Here is a 16,111-nt window from a genome sequence, read left to right on the forward strand (position 1 = left end):
AGATGCCCAAATCTGGAGTATTTGTCCGAGAACATATATCAAAAGGAATAACCAGAAGTCGATCAGCTTCCATAGGACACTACATGAGCCCTCCCACACTGCCACAATTTGTCTCAGGGTAGGCTTCCCCTCACATAAACATCACATTTGCTCAGAGAAACTCAATTCACACTTTCGCAACTGCAGTGATCACTCACAGTGGAAAACAACCAAGCCTCCTTTCCTGGAGGCTGAGTCTGGGTTTATCTGACATTCCACTCATCTGCTGGACAGGCTACTCAGTGGGAAGGACTATGGTGCAGAAGTGAGGGTTGGCCCATCCTGAGGCCTTGGGCATGTTCCTTACCCTCTTTCATTCTTAACATTTCTGCCATAAAAAGAAAATTTAAACCATCTGTTATAGTGGATTCCTGTAATCCCATCGCTCGGAACGGAGGTGGGGGTAAGGAGAATCAGGAACTTAATGTCATCCATGGCTATGTAGTAAGTTAGAGGTTATCCTGGGATGTCTCAAGGAAACAAAAACAAAAATGGAGGAAAGGAAATTTAACTTATGGCAGAGACCAATCACTACTTCTTTATTGTTATCTCTATATTTTCATATACGTTTTTATCAAAATATCTGGACTTTTATTGAGTTTTAAAGTTTGCAGGAAGTGTAACAGTAAGCATATGACAGTACAGGTCAGAATGTTCATAGGTCAGCATGACTTCAGGGATGCATGCAATCTTCACACCAAGCCCAGGGAGTGGGACATGGGTCCCTGGAGCATATATGCTCATGGAGAGGAGGTTGCTAGGGGGCAGAGTCCCAGGCTCTGTTCAGAGAACCTTCTCTTAGAACACCCTTGAGGAGTGTGTTAACTCAGCCACTTCTCTTCACTCATCCCTCCTATCTCTCTGTCCCCAAGACTTAGAATAGCATGTCACTTGGACTCTAGCACCACTAGCAGTGAGGTTGACGTCTATGGCAGTCCTGCCATAGGTCTCACCCAATTACCTTTACCTTTCTGAAGAGCTTGGTGGCCCAAGGTCTCATGATGATGTGCATGTTGGTAAGCTTGCCCAATAAACTTATAGAGGTTGGCAAATTCGAAGGCTTATGTTTTGCTTTTTTTGTATTATATTTACCTACATTGACAGAACAATGAAAGAAAATATTTTTAAGTGCTTGCTTCTTCCACCTCTCTCAAGAAGAGTTTCTAATTATTTTAACTAAACAGTCTAACCACTCAGGATGCCCACAGCTCTAATGGCCAGGTTTTGTAAGTCACTTTGGTAGAAACAGTATTGCTGTAGGTTGGCTTTGCATATTGATTGTTACACATCCTTTTAACCAATGTTAAGAAAGAGCAGAGTGAAGATCAGAACTTTTTAATGAAATGGCTCCTGCTATTGACACTGATGTTGATTTATAATCTGGCAACATTTTAGAATTCAAAATGAAGAGCTTGTTTATCAGATCACTTCATAGTATGCTTGTAAATATAGAGTTTTTAAATTCTGTGATGCTTTGCAAAAATAGTGTGGAAAAAAATGAACATGTTGTGAAGGCAGGAAATAACCCAGGGATCTTTATTTTGTAGGCTAAAGAGGATTGCATGAGGCCTTGATGCACCAATAGACTAAAACCTTATGCTGACAAATTGGGATTCTCTCAGTCATAGCTGCAGATCCTGTCTGTCAGGGTCCAGCCTTTCTGGATGGATGTGCTCACAAACCTAGCTAGCTAGCAGAGATGATGAATAATGTGACCCAGCTCTGTATTGACTAATGAGGAATGAGGGTTGTCATGAAGAGTAGGTTCAATCCACCTCACAGTTGGGTACCAGCCCAGAGAATGGGTTGTCTGTATATGGTGCAGCTTGTTTGAGTCATATCATATTTAGTAGCATTGCAAGAATGCAAGCGAACATGCATCCTCGGGGCTAGAATGCCTGATGAACTCAACATGTAAAGAAAGTTATATTCAGTTATATTCAGCCTGTTGCTATTTGTGGTTCCTATTAGCGGGTAGAAGTAGGGACACGTGTATGTGCAAGGAGCATTGCATGTGCATGTTGTGTACGTGGAAAGCAGGAGTTAACCTTGGGTGTTATTCTGCCTTGTATTTTGAGACAGTTTCTTACTGACCTATTAGTCTAGGATGCTCTGTGAATTGCCAGGGTCACTCCATCTCCAACCCCCAGAGGCTACCTACAAGCACATGCCACCAGAGCCTGACATTTTCACATGGGTTCCAGGGTTCAAGCTCTGGTCCTCATGCATACACAGCACCTTGCCCATTGAGCCCTCTCTGTATATCCACTATTCACACTCTTCAAGGCTTTTTCCTTTCCTAAAATGTCAGCCTGGCCCTTCCTTACCCTGGACCAAGCCTCTGCCTCCAGAATGCTAAGCCTCCCTCAGGCTTACTGTCCAGTGCACCAAGCTACTGATGGCTTCCTCTCTTAAGATACTTGCTGATGGTGTGACCCCTCAGAGTTCTAGCTCCCTCTTATTTGCAAACCTTTGCAGTCCAGGGAGAATCTGTTCACCTCTGGGTGAGCATGGCATAAAGCAGGGCTCTGCCATGGTATTGCCAACTTAGAATATGATGGCCTCCTTTAGTCTTTCAGTTAGAGTTGAGCCTACAGGGGGCTAAGAGGTGCATTCTTATCCCATATCCTATCATTCTCTCAGGCAGTTCAGTGTAGCTGACTTCCCTGTTCTTCCATTACGCTTCAGTAGGGATCCAGTAGTTACCCAAATACAGCTCCTTCCCAGAGAACCAAAGGGAAAGCAGAGTGTGCTTCTTAGACTCTCTGTTCCCAAACCGGCCTGAATCCACTGAGTGATCTCTCTGCTTTCCTTCCTTATTAAAAGAAGTTGGAAGGGAGAGAGGGAGGGAGGGGAGGAGGGAGAAAGAGCAGGGGGAGGGAATGAATCAACATCTACCTCACAAAAATGTAACTATCCTCCTTATAATGACTCTACAGTCTAGCTCTTCTAGGACTGATTATACTTTAAATTATTTAAAGTGATACAGAAAGAAATAACTTCTGGTGTTTGATTTTAAGAGTTGAAGCCAGGAAGTGGTGGTGCACGCCTTTAATCCCAGCACTTGGAAGGCAGAGGCAGGTGGATTTCTGAATTCGAAGCCAGACAGGTCTACAGAGTGAGTTCCAGGACAGCCAGGGCTACAGAAACCCTGTCTCGAAAAACCAATAAATAAATAAATAAATAAATAAATAAATAAATAAATAAATAAATAAGAATTGACATATACTGGTTTAACATTCTGAAGATGTGTCCCTCCCCAAGTTTCTCATGGCAGATCCTACATGCAGGAAAACACCACTTCTCCTTGGCCAGGGTTCCCAGAAGATAAGTAGGGCTAAGCCTGGGGACACAGTAATTTCTTGCCCCCAAAGTTGCACACAATTCTGGAGCCAATGGTAGGGTGGCAACATGGCCAGGCTCTGCTAGGAAGCGCCCAGTCCACACTAGCTCTGCAGTCTCAAGCAGATCACCTTCCTGGAAATCAGCTTCTCTAAAAGACAAAGCTGTTTGAAATTCCCTTGCCCTAGGCTCAGGATTATTTTGAGGATCAGATAAAGGAATTAACATGGAACCTCATCTTTGAAAGCTTTTTATCACAGGGGAGAGAGTGAGCAAGAAGAGCAGGCACAGCTGTGCGGAGGAATCTCATTGTCCCACGTACACCTTTCTGCAACTTGTTTGTAAGAACAGTGACTGTAACTGTAGATAATCAGTAAGCTATGCCTGGCCCAAGGCCCTGTCTCCACACAGCGGGACCTGTCTGCAGCAAGAGTCATACATGAACTCAGGTTCCCCTTGTTTCTACTCATATACAGCTTTCATTCAAGTTATACTCTGCAATGACAGCCTACAAAATACAACAATTTATCTAGATTTCAAGAGATTTTGCCATTCCAAAGGACTTGTCTGTCAAGCAACTCTTTGCAGGAATGTTGGAATATGGTGAGTAATTAATAACACCATCCTGGATCTTGCCATACCTCAGAAACAACAGTGGGACATGACCCTGTGCACATGCCCACCCCACACCCATGCACACATCTCTCTTTGTGTACTTGAGGTGTTTTCTAACACACACATACACTCACAACTAGGATATCATAGCTGATGCTGATAGTCCTGGGCTCCATCTTTGTCTTTGGTAAATATGTTAGATATTGGTATTTTTCCAATTGATTATTAAATATTCCTGTCTCCCAGAATCTCCGCATCTTTGATAGTGACAGCAAAAATGGGGCATAAGAAAGAAAACAGCCAAAGCCCTTCTGCACATACAACTCAGAGGGACTGGGTATGAGGGACTGGCCAGAAGATGGCTGTCTTCCTGGACACTAATCTTAAAAGTATCAGATTAAAGAAATGTTTGGATGTGATATGAAGGATGACAACAACTTTTTGAAGTTCACATAGAATCATGGCTGGGGTTGGGGGTGGAGAGCCCAGACACAAAGATCTATTATACTCTCCAGAAGGCAGTGCAACCTACGAACTTGGTATATAGCCAAGCTTTAGGAGATGTCAAGACCAGAGTAAGCACGCTTTCTTTCCAAGCTCTGCTTCTGTCTTCTGCGTCAAGGGCTCCGTTTCTTCACCCATGTAATTGGCAAGACTCTATCTACAAGTCTGTATGCAGAGTCACTTTTAATTTTCAACTGTAATGCAGGTGTAAGAGTTATAATGTGATGATAGTACCGTAACCATGGGTAGATGGCGGGTGTGACATGCCATGAGGAATAGCACAGAGATTTTTCTAAGAGTATGGAAGAATAAGAGGCAGTTAGGGAACAGGTATGGAGGTGATGAGAGCTCAGCAAAAGGGGGCATCATGGTGGAACCAAAGGACTTTCAAGAAAGAAAGGAAGGCACACAAGGTCGACATCTTCTGGTTTGGGGTTTCTTTGGTAATGTGAAGCTGCAGATTCAAGGAGAGGGACAACCATTTGGTCTGTCAATTGCCAAAAGACACTAGCAATTGGAAAGGTTAGCGGATGGATGGGACACTTCCAGGGTCAAATGCTGGCACAGTGGTCATTTAAAAGATTTTATAAAGATTGATCCCCTCTACGCTTACACAACCAGACACCATAAGATGGGATGAACAAAGCCCAGGATAGTCCTCGTTAGCTACTATTATCTTTACCTTTCACATTCTGCATGAAGAATTATTATGTTCTTGAGTGTGTCCATTGCTAGCACAGCGTCTTAGAGATAGATCCTTACTGTCCATGGATGGTCTCCATGAGAACATAAACAGCCAAATGTCCTCCCAGTGCTGCAGCACCCAGAAGAGAAGATAAGGATATTCCCCCAAACTGATTATTCTTAGCTTTAATTATCTATGTTTTTAATTGCCTGTATCATTTCATTCAACCTGGAAAAATACACCATAATGCACTAATAGAGCCTCATTGTGATTTCCTTGGGGTGATGTTTCCTGGTGTGTACATAACAATAGGCTCTAGGACCAACCTTAAACTATACCTTGTGCCAGTGAATGGTTTAAATGTCATGAAATTATAATAGTTTTAGAAGTATACATTTCAAACCTAAGTTCATCTATCATTCTTTACAGCAATCAAAATGTATACTTTTTGAAACTAGTAATGGGTATATGATATCATGATTTTAGTCCGTGACATAAATGCACATGAATTTGCTTTCATAATCAAGTTTTATACAGAATCTACAGGGCAAGGTAGGGTTGCTCTCCCACTCCATATTCCCACCCGTTTTTCTGAGCATGACTTCTGTAGGCTTATGGTTTATATGCACCCTCATTGGCACTCTGCGCATGCGTGTTTTACTCATGGAAGCACAAGGTAGAGCACCGGGCTTTGGTATATGTCCTGTGTCTCAACAGTGTTAGACTGTGTCCCCTGCAGCATCCGTTTTGTCGTCTTGCTTGTCATGCACAAGGATCGATTCTAGATTCATGTTTTAGCTAGAATCATCGAATCAATTCATTTCACCCAAGATTTTTGATTAAATGCAATACTGTAATGACAATTTTAACATGCATTTATGCACACGTGTGACTAAAACATATTTGGTAGACACTAGGAACTAAAATTGTTAAATCAGCATATGCATATTCAAAATTAGCACACATGCTGCCAAATTCCTGACAAGGGTATTCCATGTAGATCCACTTCAGCCCGCTTGGGAGTTCACTTCCCTTGCTTCCACATACCCAATAGTCAGGATAAAGCCCTTAACATCCCATCCTAGGCACTAAGTCAGAGTCTTGGTGGCTCTGGTCACATCCCCGTGGGTTCAGGAGGCCTTTTATGCATCAGGATTGAGATTACCACAAGATGGAGACTATGAATACAGGTCTGAAGTGAAGGACAGACACATCTTAAGCTTGTTATACATTGGAGGTTATACACAGGATGTCTTTATCTATTGATACCTCCACATTGTAAACTTTGAGCATTGGTCTCCTTCTTGTTATCAATTGAAACCACGCTCCCTGATTAAATCATGGTTTCATTATCGGCACCAATCCTACCCAGGGTCTAGGGAGATTCTTGTGATACGCTAAGTTTACTCAACTTAATATAATCTAGAATTGCCTTTGAAGAAAGCCCAGGTAAGGAATCGTGTGGATTAGGTTGTCCTGTGGGCATGTTTTTAAGAGATTTTCCTAACTGGATTAATTGAGTTAGAAAGACCTACCTAGAATGTTGAGAGCACCATTTCATGACTGTCACCAGTAGAGCTTATGGGACCTGATGGAGCTGATAAATGAGGCCGACTAAAGTCTCATGTAATAGCCAACTTTATTCAGAGGCTCAGACAATTCACACTTGGAGGGTTAAGAGCAATCACACAAGTGTTTATGAGTTCTAACTGTATATAATCACAAGAGCACGCCACATGTGGCAAAACATGCTTTTTTCATAGAGGCATATAAAGGACAGTTTAAACATTTAATTGAACAAAAATAGCAAGCAATAATGAATAATCTGAAGTAAACTTGCTCATATCCAATACACATGGAAGAAGTTTACAAACACATTCGAAGGATAATTCTGTTTAGAAGAAACTGAGGTTACAAGAGCCTTGTCTTGTTGTGGTTATGTGTTTGTTTGTTGTCATGGTTTTGTTGCTGTTGTTGTTGTTTGGTTTTGTTGTTTGGAATGTTCTGACCATCACACGGAATTCCTCTCACACAACTGAATTCCTAGCCCCTGGACCGTGTTCCAAGGACTGCGTCCTGGACTGAAGAAAGAGAAAGTGAAGTTAGGAGAGACAGGCACGTTGAGCTCATTCGCTCTCTCCTCTCATGGCTGTGACTGGGCGCTTCAAGCCCCTGTCACTGTGAACTCCTTGCCATGATGCGCTCCAGCATGGAGTGTGAGCTGAAGGGAAAAGGTTTACTTTTCTGCCCCTAAGTTGCTTTTGTCCAGTGTTTTGTTAACAGTATCAGGAATGAAACTTGAGCAATGTGATAGGAAAATCTGCACATGGCAAGGAGATTTGGACTCTCAGAACTGCCCAGATGCATACCAACACACAAAATATTGGATTCTATGATCAAAACTGTAATTGATTTGGACTCTAATCAGATACCTTTAAACACAGAAAGAAAAGTCTTGCCCTCACCCTCCCTTTTCTGATGTCCTGCTGTCTCTCTTTAAGATGCCGTCTCATAGTCTGTTGTAATGTGCCTTCCTGTCTTATTATAGTCTTTATTTTCTGTAAAGGTTCCTTCCTCTCTCTTTTGAAAATCTGGAAGTGGACATACTTTGAATTTCATAGACGTAAGAAATTGAATTATCATCTCACAAGCTGTTCTGAAACAGTGTGTACGTAAGCATGGGAGTGGGGCTCCGAACATATGGCTAACTTGGCATGAAGGGAAACACAACCCTATTCCAGCAGGGAAGATGGTGAACCAGAGAGTTCCCATGAATTATTAGCATAGGTCCTTCATCACGCCCTAGAGTGTGGTCCTTCCATCAGTAGAAACACGGGGAGAGGAGGCAGGGATGTGTATGCAAGTCATAGGGATGTTCATTCCCACAGGCAGCTGGGACGCACTGCTTCCTCGCCACCATCTGGACTCCAGACGTGACCACTAAACTATAAGGAAGTCCTGTTGGAAATTGCCTTTCAGCTCCAGATGGTGCGGAGACACCAGTCTAGGAAAGCCAACCCTGCTCAGGACAGAGTCCTTGGGCTGTGTCTCACGGGGTCTCATTATTAACTCCACCCCAGCCCAGGCGTCTACTCCTCCCTCTGCTGCACGAGGACTGGCAGACAGTTGCCTGGATCTTACTGTTCAGCTTTGCAGGCCTGAGGAAGACATACTGTCAAAACATGTCCCTCATGTTTTAGCCTAGGCTCATACAGAACGCTGAAAAAGGAAAATTTTAATTTTTTCTTAGTAATTTATTCTTTCATATATTACATCCTGACCACGGCCTCTCCTCCCTCCTCTCCTCCCAGTCCCTCCCCGCAGCTCTCTTCCCATCCCTCCCCTCCCTCCAGCTCCCTTCCCATCCACTCCCCCTCCATTTATCCCCAGAAAAGGGAAGGCCTCTGGGGATATCAACCAAACACAGCATATCAAGTTACAATAAGACTGGGCACTTCCACTCATATCAAGGATGGATGAGACAGCCCAGCAGGAGGACGAGGGTCCAAAAAGCAGGCAAAAGAGTCAGAAAGAGTCCCTGCTCCCTGCATTAGGAGTCCCACCAAATGACCAAGCTATATAACTGTAACATATATGAAGAAGGCCTAAGTTAGGGCCATGCAGGCCCCCTAATTGTTGGTTCAGTCTCAATGAGCCCCTATGAGCCCAGGTGTGTTGATTCTGTGGGCAGGTGTCCTTTACCCTTCTGGCTCCTACAATCAAGAAAAAAAAAAACAAAAAAAACAAAAACCAAAAACACTATAAAAGCTAAAATAATTTCCACTGGAATGAAAGTGGAGCCATGAAGGTAGCCTACATGCACTTTCTCACAGTGGAAGCCTCTTATACAAAAGACATTTGTGCCCTGAGAAACCTCAGACAAGTCAGGCCTGCAGGGTTGAAGGTGCACAAAGTCAAGTGCTGGCCCCAGGAGTGGAGACCATGCAGGGAACACCTCCCAGGCCTGAAATTGGGAGAGCCTCATCATTCCTGCCATTAGCAGGGCCCCTTTAGAAGCATGGCGAGGCAGAAAGCATTCTGGAGCATTTCCTGATGCCATCAACCAGTGCTAAGGGCATCCAATGTGCCCAAGGCAACTAAACAGAAGAACTGCCTCAAATCAGTCACTCAGCTTCCTGCAGAAAGGCTATTTGTGTCAAGTACACCATGGGGCATTGGGAAGTCTTTGAAAAAGTCTGGGGTGCTATAGTGGTAGTTTTATGTCAACATGATACAAGCATCAGAGAGAAGAGAGCTTCAGCTGAGAAAGTGCCTCCATAAGATCCAGCTATAGGCAAGCATGGAGAGAATTTTCTTAAATTGTGATTTATGGAGAAGAGCCCAGCTCATTATGGGTCATGCCATTTCTGGACAGGTGGTCCTGGGTTCTGTAAGAAAGCAGGCTAAGCAAGCCATAAGGAGCAAGCCAGTAAGCAGCACCCCTCCTTGGGCTCTGCATCAGCCCCTGCCTCCAGGTTCCTGTCCTGCTTGAGTTTCTGTTCTGACTTCCTTTCTGAACAGTGATATGAAAACAAGCTTAATAAATTCTTTCTTTCCCACGTTGCTTTGGTCCTGGTGTTTCACCACAGCAACAGTAACCCTAACTAACAGGTGCTAAAGGATCAATTTTAAATGTATCCCAGCATCATGAGGGTTGGGCAGAGAAGGTGAACATCAGTGGTTCTGTTGTTCAGAAGGTGTCCTATCACTGCTGATTGCATAGATATAGATATATAGATATGTGTGTATGGATATGTTTTTATATATGCAATGGTATGAATGTAACTGTGTGTGGGGTCAGCTAGGCCCTGTGACCCCATAACATCTGTGAAAAGAACAGTGCTACCATTTAAAAGTCAGGGACCTCGAATTTGTGTGCTCAATGCCTCTCCATATTCTGACCTTGAGATCAGGTGCCAGTTGCACAGAAGTTAAAAGAAGCCCAATGGCAGAGATAAGCCTTCAGCTGCAGAGAGCCAGCAGCATGAATCAGGGGGTTCTGTACTCTGACCCCTCTTGTCTTGCAAGACGGAGGCTTTGGATTCTGAGCTGCAGTGGTCAGTGTCCAAGGATGGAAAAGGTATTAATCTGGAGGATTACCTGAATAGCTGGCTCCTAGAACGGAGGGCTGACTGATAGCAATTAGGACATTTGCCACTGTCATGTAAAAGTTACATGAGCAAATGTACTCCATATATATATATGAGTGTGTGCAGGACTATACATGTAAGTGAATGCATGTGTGATATGTGGTGAGTGCATGCATTTGTGGGAATGAATGTGCATGTGTGTTCATGGTTGTGTATGTGAGCATGCATTTGCATATGTGTGTGAATTATTCACATGTGTGTCCATAATTAAGCATACATGCATTTGAGCATAGGTATAGATATAGAGATATGTGTGTATGAGTATATGTGTGTGTGTGTGTATATGTTATAGTATGCATGTAGCTGTGTATATGAGAGTATGTCGGTATATATATGTATAAGAGAGATATATATGTATGAGAGAGCATGTTCTTGATTGGGAATATGTAAGCCTCTGTGCTTGTGTGCATGCATAAGAGTGTTAGGTCCTATAGATTAGAGAAATCCACAGTCACGTACTAAAACCTTAACACATTGAAGAATGTCACAGGATGTGGCAGACAAATGGTTCTAGACTTAGAAGCAGAATACCAACACCATTTATTTTTCCAGTTTTCAGCCTGATTTGGTTGGTGGGGAACAGGAAGATTTCTGAACCCCCTGGGATATCTCCAGAGTGCTCTGTCCTCTGCCTGTTTGTTTACTGTGCTCCCACTAGGGAAAGCAGGAGAATCTGCTCTAGCAGGGCTTTGCAGACCATGTGCATTATGTAGGAGCCTGGTGTTGGCCTCTCCGTCCCCTGGCTGAGCACTCTGAATGCTGACTTATCTCCAGGTAGCCTGTGAGAAGTGGAGCGTAGTGTCTTTTAGAGGATTTATGGTAACGCTGCTGCGTGTGGCTGATGTAAACTGGAGAGCCCTGAGGGTCTCTTCATTCCCTGCCACACTTCACTGCCACCCATTAACACCTCGGCTGTTATTGCCATAGACTGGATTTAATGAGGCCTCTGAATTGGAGCTTAGCATCAGAGACAATGGTTTCAACAGCCAGGCACCTAGCTCTCTAGCTCTTTCCATCTGAGTCTCAAGTTTTCTCTCATTTTTTAAATGCATTCTTTCTTTGATGGTATCCTTTGAAATAATTTAGGTATTTAAAAATCAGAACCATGGCAATATTGTTAATAAAACATTCTAAATTTCTACTCATGAAGATAATTTCTTTTGTTTGTTATGTAAAAGATAAAGCAGGGTGACATGTGGAAGTCCCCTGGGCATTGCCAAACTGTATTTTGTATGAGCAAAAAACCCAGTTTCTATGAAATTAACATATAAAATATTTCTCACCTACTGCATGGCTTCCTGATTTCATTAAAGTAGTGAGGAAGATAATGATGTACAGACTGCCTGGAGTTGGTCAATCTAAGTGTTATTATATGCACTTAGTTTTAGTCTCAAATAGGGCATGCATTTAAAATTGGCAAATAACTCCGATTTCAAAGTGAATTAACTAAATTGTTGTGTGTTTGTTTGGTTTGATTTGGTTTGGTTTTTGGTTTTTGGAGACAGGGTTTCTCTGTGTAGTCCAGACTGGCCTGGAACTCACTCTGTAGCCCAGGCTGGCCTCAAAGTGAGAAATCTGCCTGCCTCTGCCTCCTGAGTGCTGGAATTAAAGGTGTGTGCCACCACCACCTGGCAACTAAATGGTTTTTTTACATTTGTTTGTTTGTTTGCTTGCTTGCTTGTTTATGTATTTATTTGTGGGGGGACACCACCACCTGGAAACTAAATTATTTTTCATGTTTATTTATTTGTTTGTTTGTTTATCTGTGTGTGTGGTAGGGGAAGGAGGGGTGTACTATGGATGTCAGAGAACAACTTGTGGAAGTCCGTTCTCTCCTGGGTATCTAACTGTGCTCATCAGGTTTGACGGTGAGTGCCTTTTACACACTGAACCATGAAATCAAGAATTCTGGACAACACCTTCTTAGCACGTGGATGGCTGTCTTTAAACACAGCTGTTTTAACTGTGAGGCACAGTCAGCCTGCCTTTGCCTCTTGTCACTAACTGTGTCCTTATTGTTCTGTCCCTTAGGAAAAGAACACTAGGAGGAATTGGTGAGAACATCTAGCTAGCATCTCCAAGTCCTGTGGAGGGATCCAGCAGTGCTGGTCCAAAGAGGACCCAGAGAGTGAACTCAGGTACCAAGTCCTTTCCTATTTGATGCTGTGGGTCACCCCTCAAAGTATGTGGGGGCAGACATTACACCATCCATTTCCTCACACAACCACTTCATAGTTACAGAGCATCTGCTGTTTAATTCGCGGGTGCTCTGTTGTTCTTGATACCGGTTACACATGGGTGACATGATGGGGACACATGGCGCCCTGAAGGTGTTGTGACTCACTATTGGGCTACGATTGTGAGAGAATGGGACTGTGTTTCCTTTGAAACCATCACGTGTTCTGCAAACAGGTTCTATACTCAAAGCAGAAGAGGCCGTATTTTGAGTTCACAAATTCTGGTCTAGAGGGGATTCTGGTCTGATCTGGTGGGATGGCTGCAAAAAAATACTACTAGGGGATTGCTGCTAGGTGTCAGAGCTAGAGAACTGGGTGACCATAACGTGACCCAGACCTCAGAACAGACCAAAGCTCAGCCTGTGGGTGTGTGCAGTTCCCTGGCTTCGAAGCCTCTGCTACTCTCCTCCTGAGTGCATGAAGCTCTCTCCGAGAAAGGGAAAGGCTGGTAAAATGTCAGTTGTTCGGGATTCTCTGGGTGGGAAGCTCTGGTCTGAATGTTCAGGTTCACAGTGCAATAGTAATTTGTTTGTCTGCCAACTATCCCATTTGCCTGTCTGGTAATGGAACTCCATCCCACTCTGTGGAAATGAGAGGCTGCTATTGACTCCCATATGCCACAGCCTGGTGGGGCTGCTGTCTTAAGAGCATTGTGAACTGCAGTAATAGGTCACGGTTGTTCCCATTATTTTCCCTTCTACACCCTACTCATTTCCCCTGAAGAAACCCACTGTGCTCATTGGTTCAGCTTGGGAAAGGCATTAGGCTTAATTGTACATTTCCTTGCAGTTAAAAAAAAATACACAGACAACAACAGACCCTACTCAGGTTTAGTGTTACCTCATACTTTCAGTTACATTCCTGGACTTTAGGTTTCACACATACAGGCTTCCTGGTTTTTCCAGATCTCATTGAGTTTTAGTGATGAGACTGCTTAGTGGACTACTTTCTACCAAAGTAATATTTTAATGAGCCTGTATTGAATTGGTATTTTTAACATTGAATAAATGTTTCCAGGTGAGTGAAGATTATCAATGCAGTTTAATTAAAAGTGTCCGATACAAACCTCCTGGAAAGTGAACAAGCATCAAAAAATGAAGAGGTAGCAACTAGTTTTGAAAAAGCAATCCATGTATGTGCTGAAGAACTTGGCCTTCTATAAGATCTCAACCATGGCAGCCTTTTGATTCTGCAAGATATATCTTGCATGTATATACATACACATATACATGTATATATGCATATGTATATGTATGTATATGTGTGTGTCTATGTATATGTATGCATATGTGTATATTTATATGTGTATATGCATATGTATATATGTCTATGTATATGTATGTATATGTATGTGTCTATGTATATGTGTGTATGCCTATGTGTATGTGTCTATGTATATGTATGTATATGTATGTATATGTGTATATGCATATGTGTGTATATGTATATACATGTGTATGTGTGATATATGTATGCCTATGTTTATATGTTGGTTGAGCAAGTTGAATTTGCTTAAAGAAGGTAAAATGTCTAATCTCTTCGTCCCTTGTTCTCATGACTTTCTCTATGACTTCATGTGATTCGTTAAGCATGTGTTAGCAGACTGTTCTGGGTGTGAGGGCTCCTGGCTTCCAGATCCAGCCAGAAAACAATGATAGTCAAAGACACAAATACATGCATTTCACATGGATGATGCCATCCGGTCCTCAATACTTGTGAGCTATGTCTCATGCTGGCTTTGATGGTGACTGAAGGTGAAATTTCAGAAAGGGCAGAAGACACTGCCAGTTACACTGTGACTTTAGGGTGAGGTGATTTTGTGTATTTGGTTGCCTTGGTCTTTTGAGAAGGGATTCCCACTCCTGTAGTCTAGACTGGCCTTAGAGTTATGGTGATCCTCCCTCCAGTGCAGAAACAAAATGTTGGTGCTTATATGGCCACGGACTAGATCACAGTCTGGAGATAATTGTGCCATAGCTCAGGGTGGCATTATGTGCTGCTTAGGTGCCGAGGCTATGGCTCAGATCTTAAATGGCTCCCAAAGACCCATGTGTACTAGGAAGTTAGACCTTTCATCAGCTGGACCACTAGGAATGAACAATATAAACAGGTCCATTGAGTATAAATGTGTGTTGAAGTGTTCAGAGACTGTGTGTGTGTGTGTGTGTGTGTATGTGTGTGTGTGTGTGCCATTTCCACTTCTGTGAAACTCTGTCTGAGGTGGCATTCACCTGTATGTGTATATGGGTAATTTACATACTCTACCTGAATAGTAAGCATGTTACTACAAGTGTATGTCCTTACTGGGAGAGAAAAACCCAAGACCATCCTCTTTCTCTAGTATGTTCAGGCTGTGTGGTAAACAGACTTTCTCTTCCATGACATGCTACCAAACTATAGAGCCAAAGCGACGGGCCAATTAGTCACAGACTGACACCTCCAGACTGTGAGTTAAAATAAACCTTTCTGTTCTTATGGAGTTGACATGTTGGCTGTTTGCTCTAATGATAGAAAATAAAGTAGCAGAAGTGAAGAGTAAACATTTTAGGGGTTATAACTGCAGAGACTCTGAGGCCAGGAGTCACTGCCATCATTCAAAAATGAACCACAGACAATACTAGACCAATCAGACAGGGCTGATCCCAAGAAAACTCTCTTTGCAAAATGATTACAGATGGCAAGGATGGGATGTCAGGAATGCTAGTAATCCTGTTGGTTTCTGAGATGGGAGCCCCATGCTAGTCTTCCTTACAGACTCCACAGAAAGACATGTTGGGGGCATGCCCATCAAGAGTTTGCTCTTGTGAAAGGATGCAACTCAGGACCCAGCCTGAGCCAGTAGCTGCTGTATAGCCTACAGTCTGTTGTGATCAAGTGGGCCCCAGGAAGCCTACGAAATTCACTGAGGAGTTTCTAGTATTTCCATGGCAACACCACTCTGCCAACCACCTTGAGATCCCCCAGGTGCATGGCTCACTGCTGTGAAAATGACTGACTGAAAAGCAAGAGAGTGTTTCATTTTTATCACAGTTCAGAAGAACACAGGCTAGACATGAAGGGAGAAGGCATGGAGGGCAAGTCATATTCCATCTGCAGTCAGGAAGCAAAGATCGAAGGTGTTCAGCTGGCTTTCTCTTTCTCCCTGTTCAAGTTGAAACCCTGGTATATCCTCCTTCCACAGTTAAATCTCTCTGGAAACATCCTCACAGACAGGCCCCAGGGGCATGTCTCTCCTAGGTGATGCCAAATCTTCTTATTCAACAGTAAGGATTAACCCTCACACCAAGTGAAGCCAGTCCTGTGACTCTGACACCCAGGGAGGAGATGGCTACACAGACCTCACACAGCACTGAAAAAGAGAACAAGCCTAGAAAACTGGCAACACCTGTGCCCGTGTCTCTGGGACAGTGCTGGAGCTACTGTGCAGGGCAGCATCCCATGCCTCGCTATAACAGAATGCACTTGGCCTGTTTTCCCAAATACTATGTAATAGGAAAACAAACAGAAAGATACAAAGACAATAAAACACTAGTCACAAA

The 16,111-nt window shown here is 43.2% G+C and overlaps 1 protein-coding gene across 16 annotated transcripts in view; it reads left to right on the top strand.

Moving 5' to 3' along the window:
- The window catches only part of Myt1l (myelin transcription factor 1 like), a 391,301-nt gene that overhangs the window by 101,599 nt on the left and 273,591 nt on the right, over positions 1-16,111 (top strand). For all 16 annotated transcript variants that reach the window (XR_015045201.1, XM_085830269.1, XM_085830266.1 and 13 more), the window contains exon 3: positions 12,367-12,473. The gene's annotated coding sequence lies outside the window, so the exon portion shown is untranslated. The remainder of the gene's footprint in view (positions 1-12,366; positions 12,474-16,111) is intronic.

Source organism: Mus caroli, unplaced genomic scaffold (genome assembly GCF_978045245.1).
Source record: "Mus caroli unplaced genomic scaffold, Mus_caroli_1 scaffold_14, whole genome shotgun sequence".
Taxonomy (NCBI): Eukaryota; Metazoa; Chordata; class Mammalia; order Rodentia; family Muridae; genus Mus; species Mus caroli.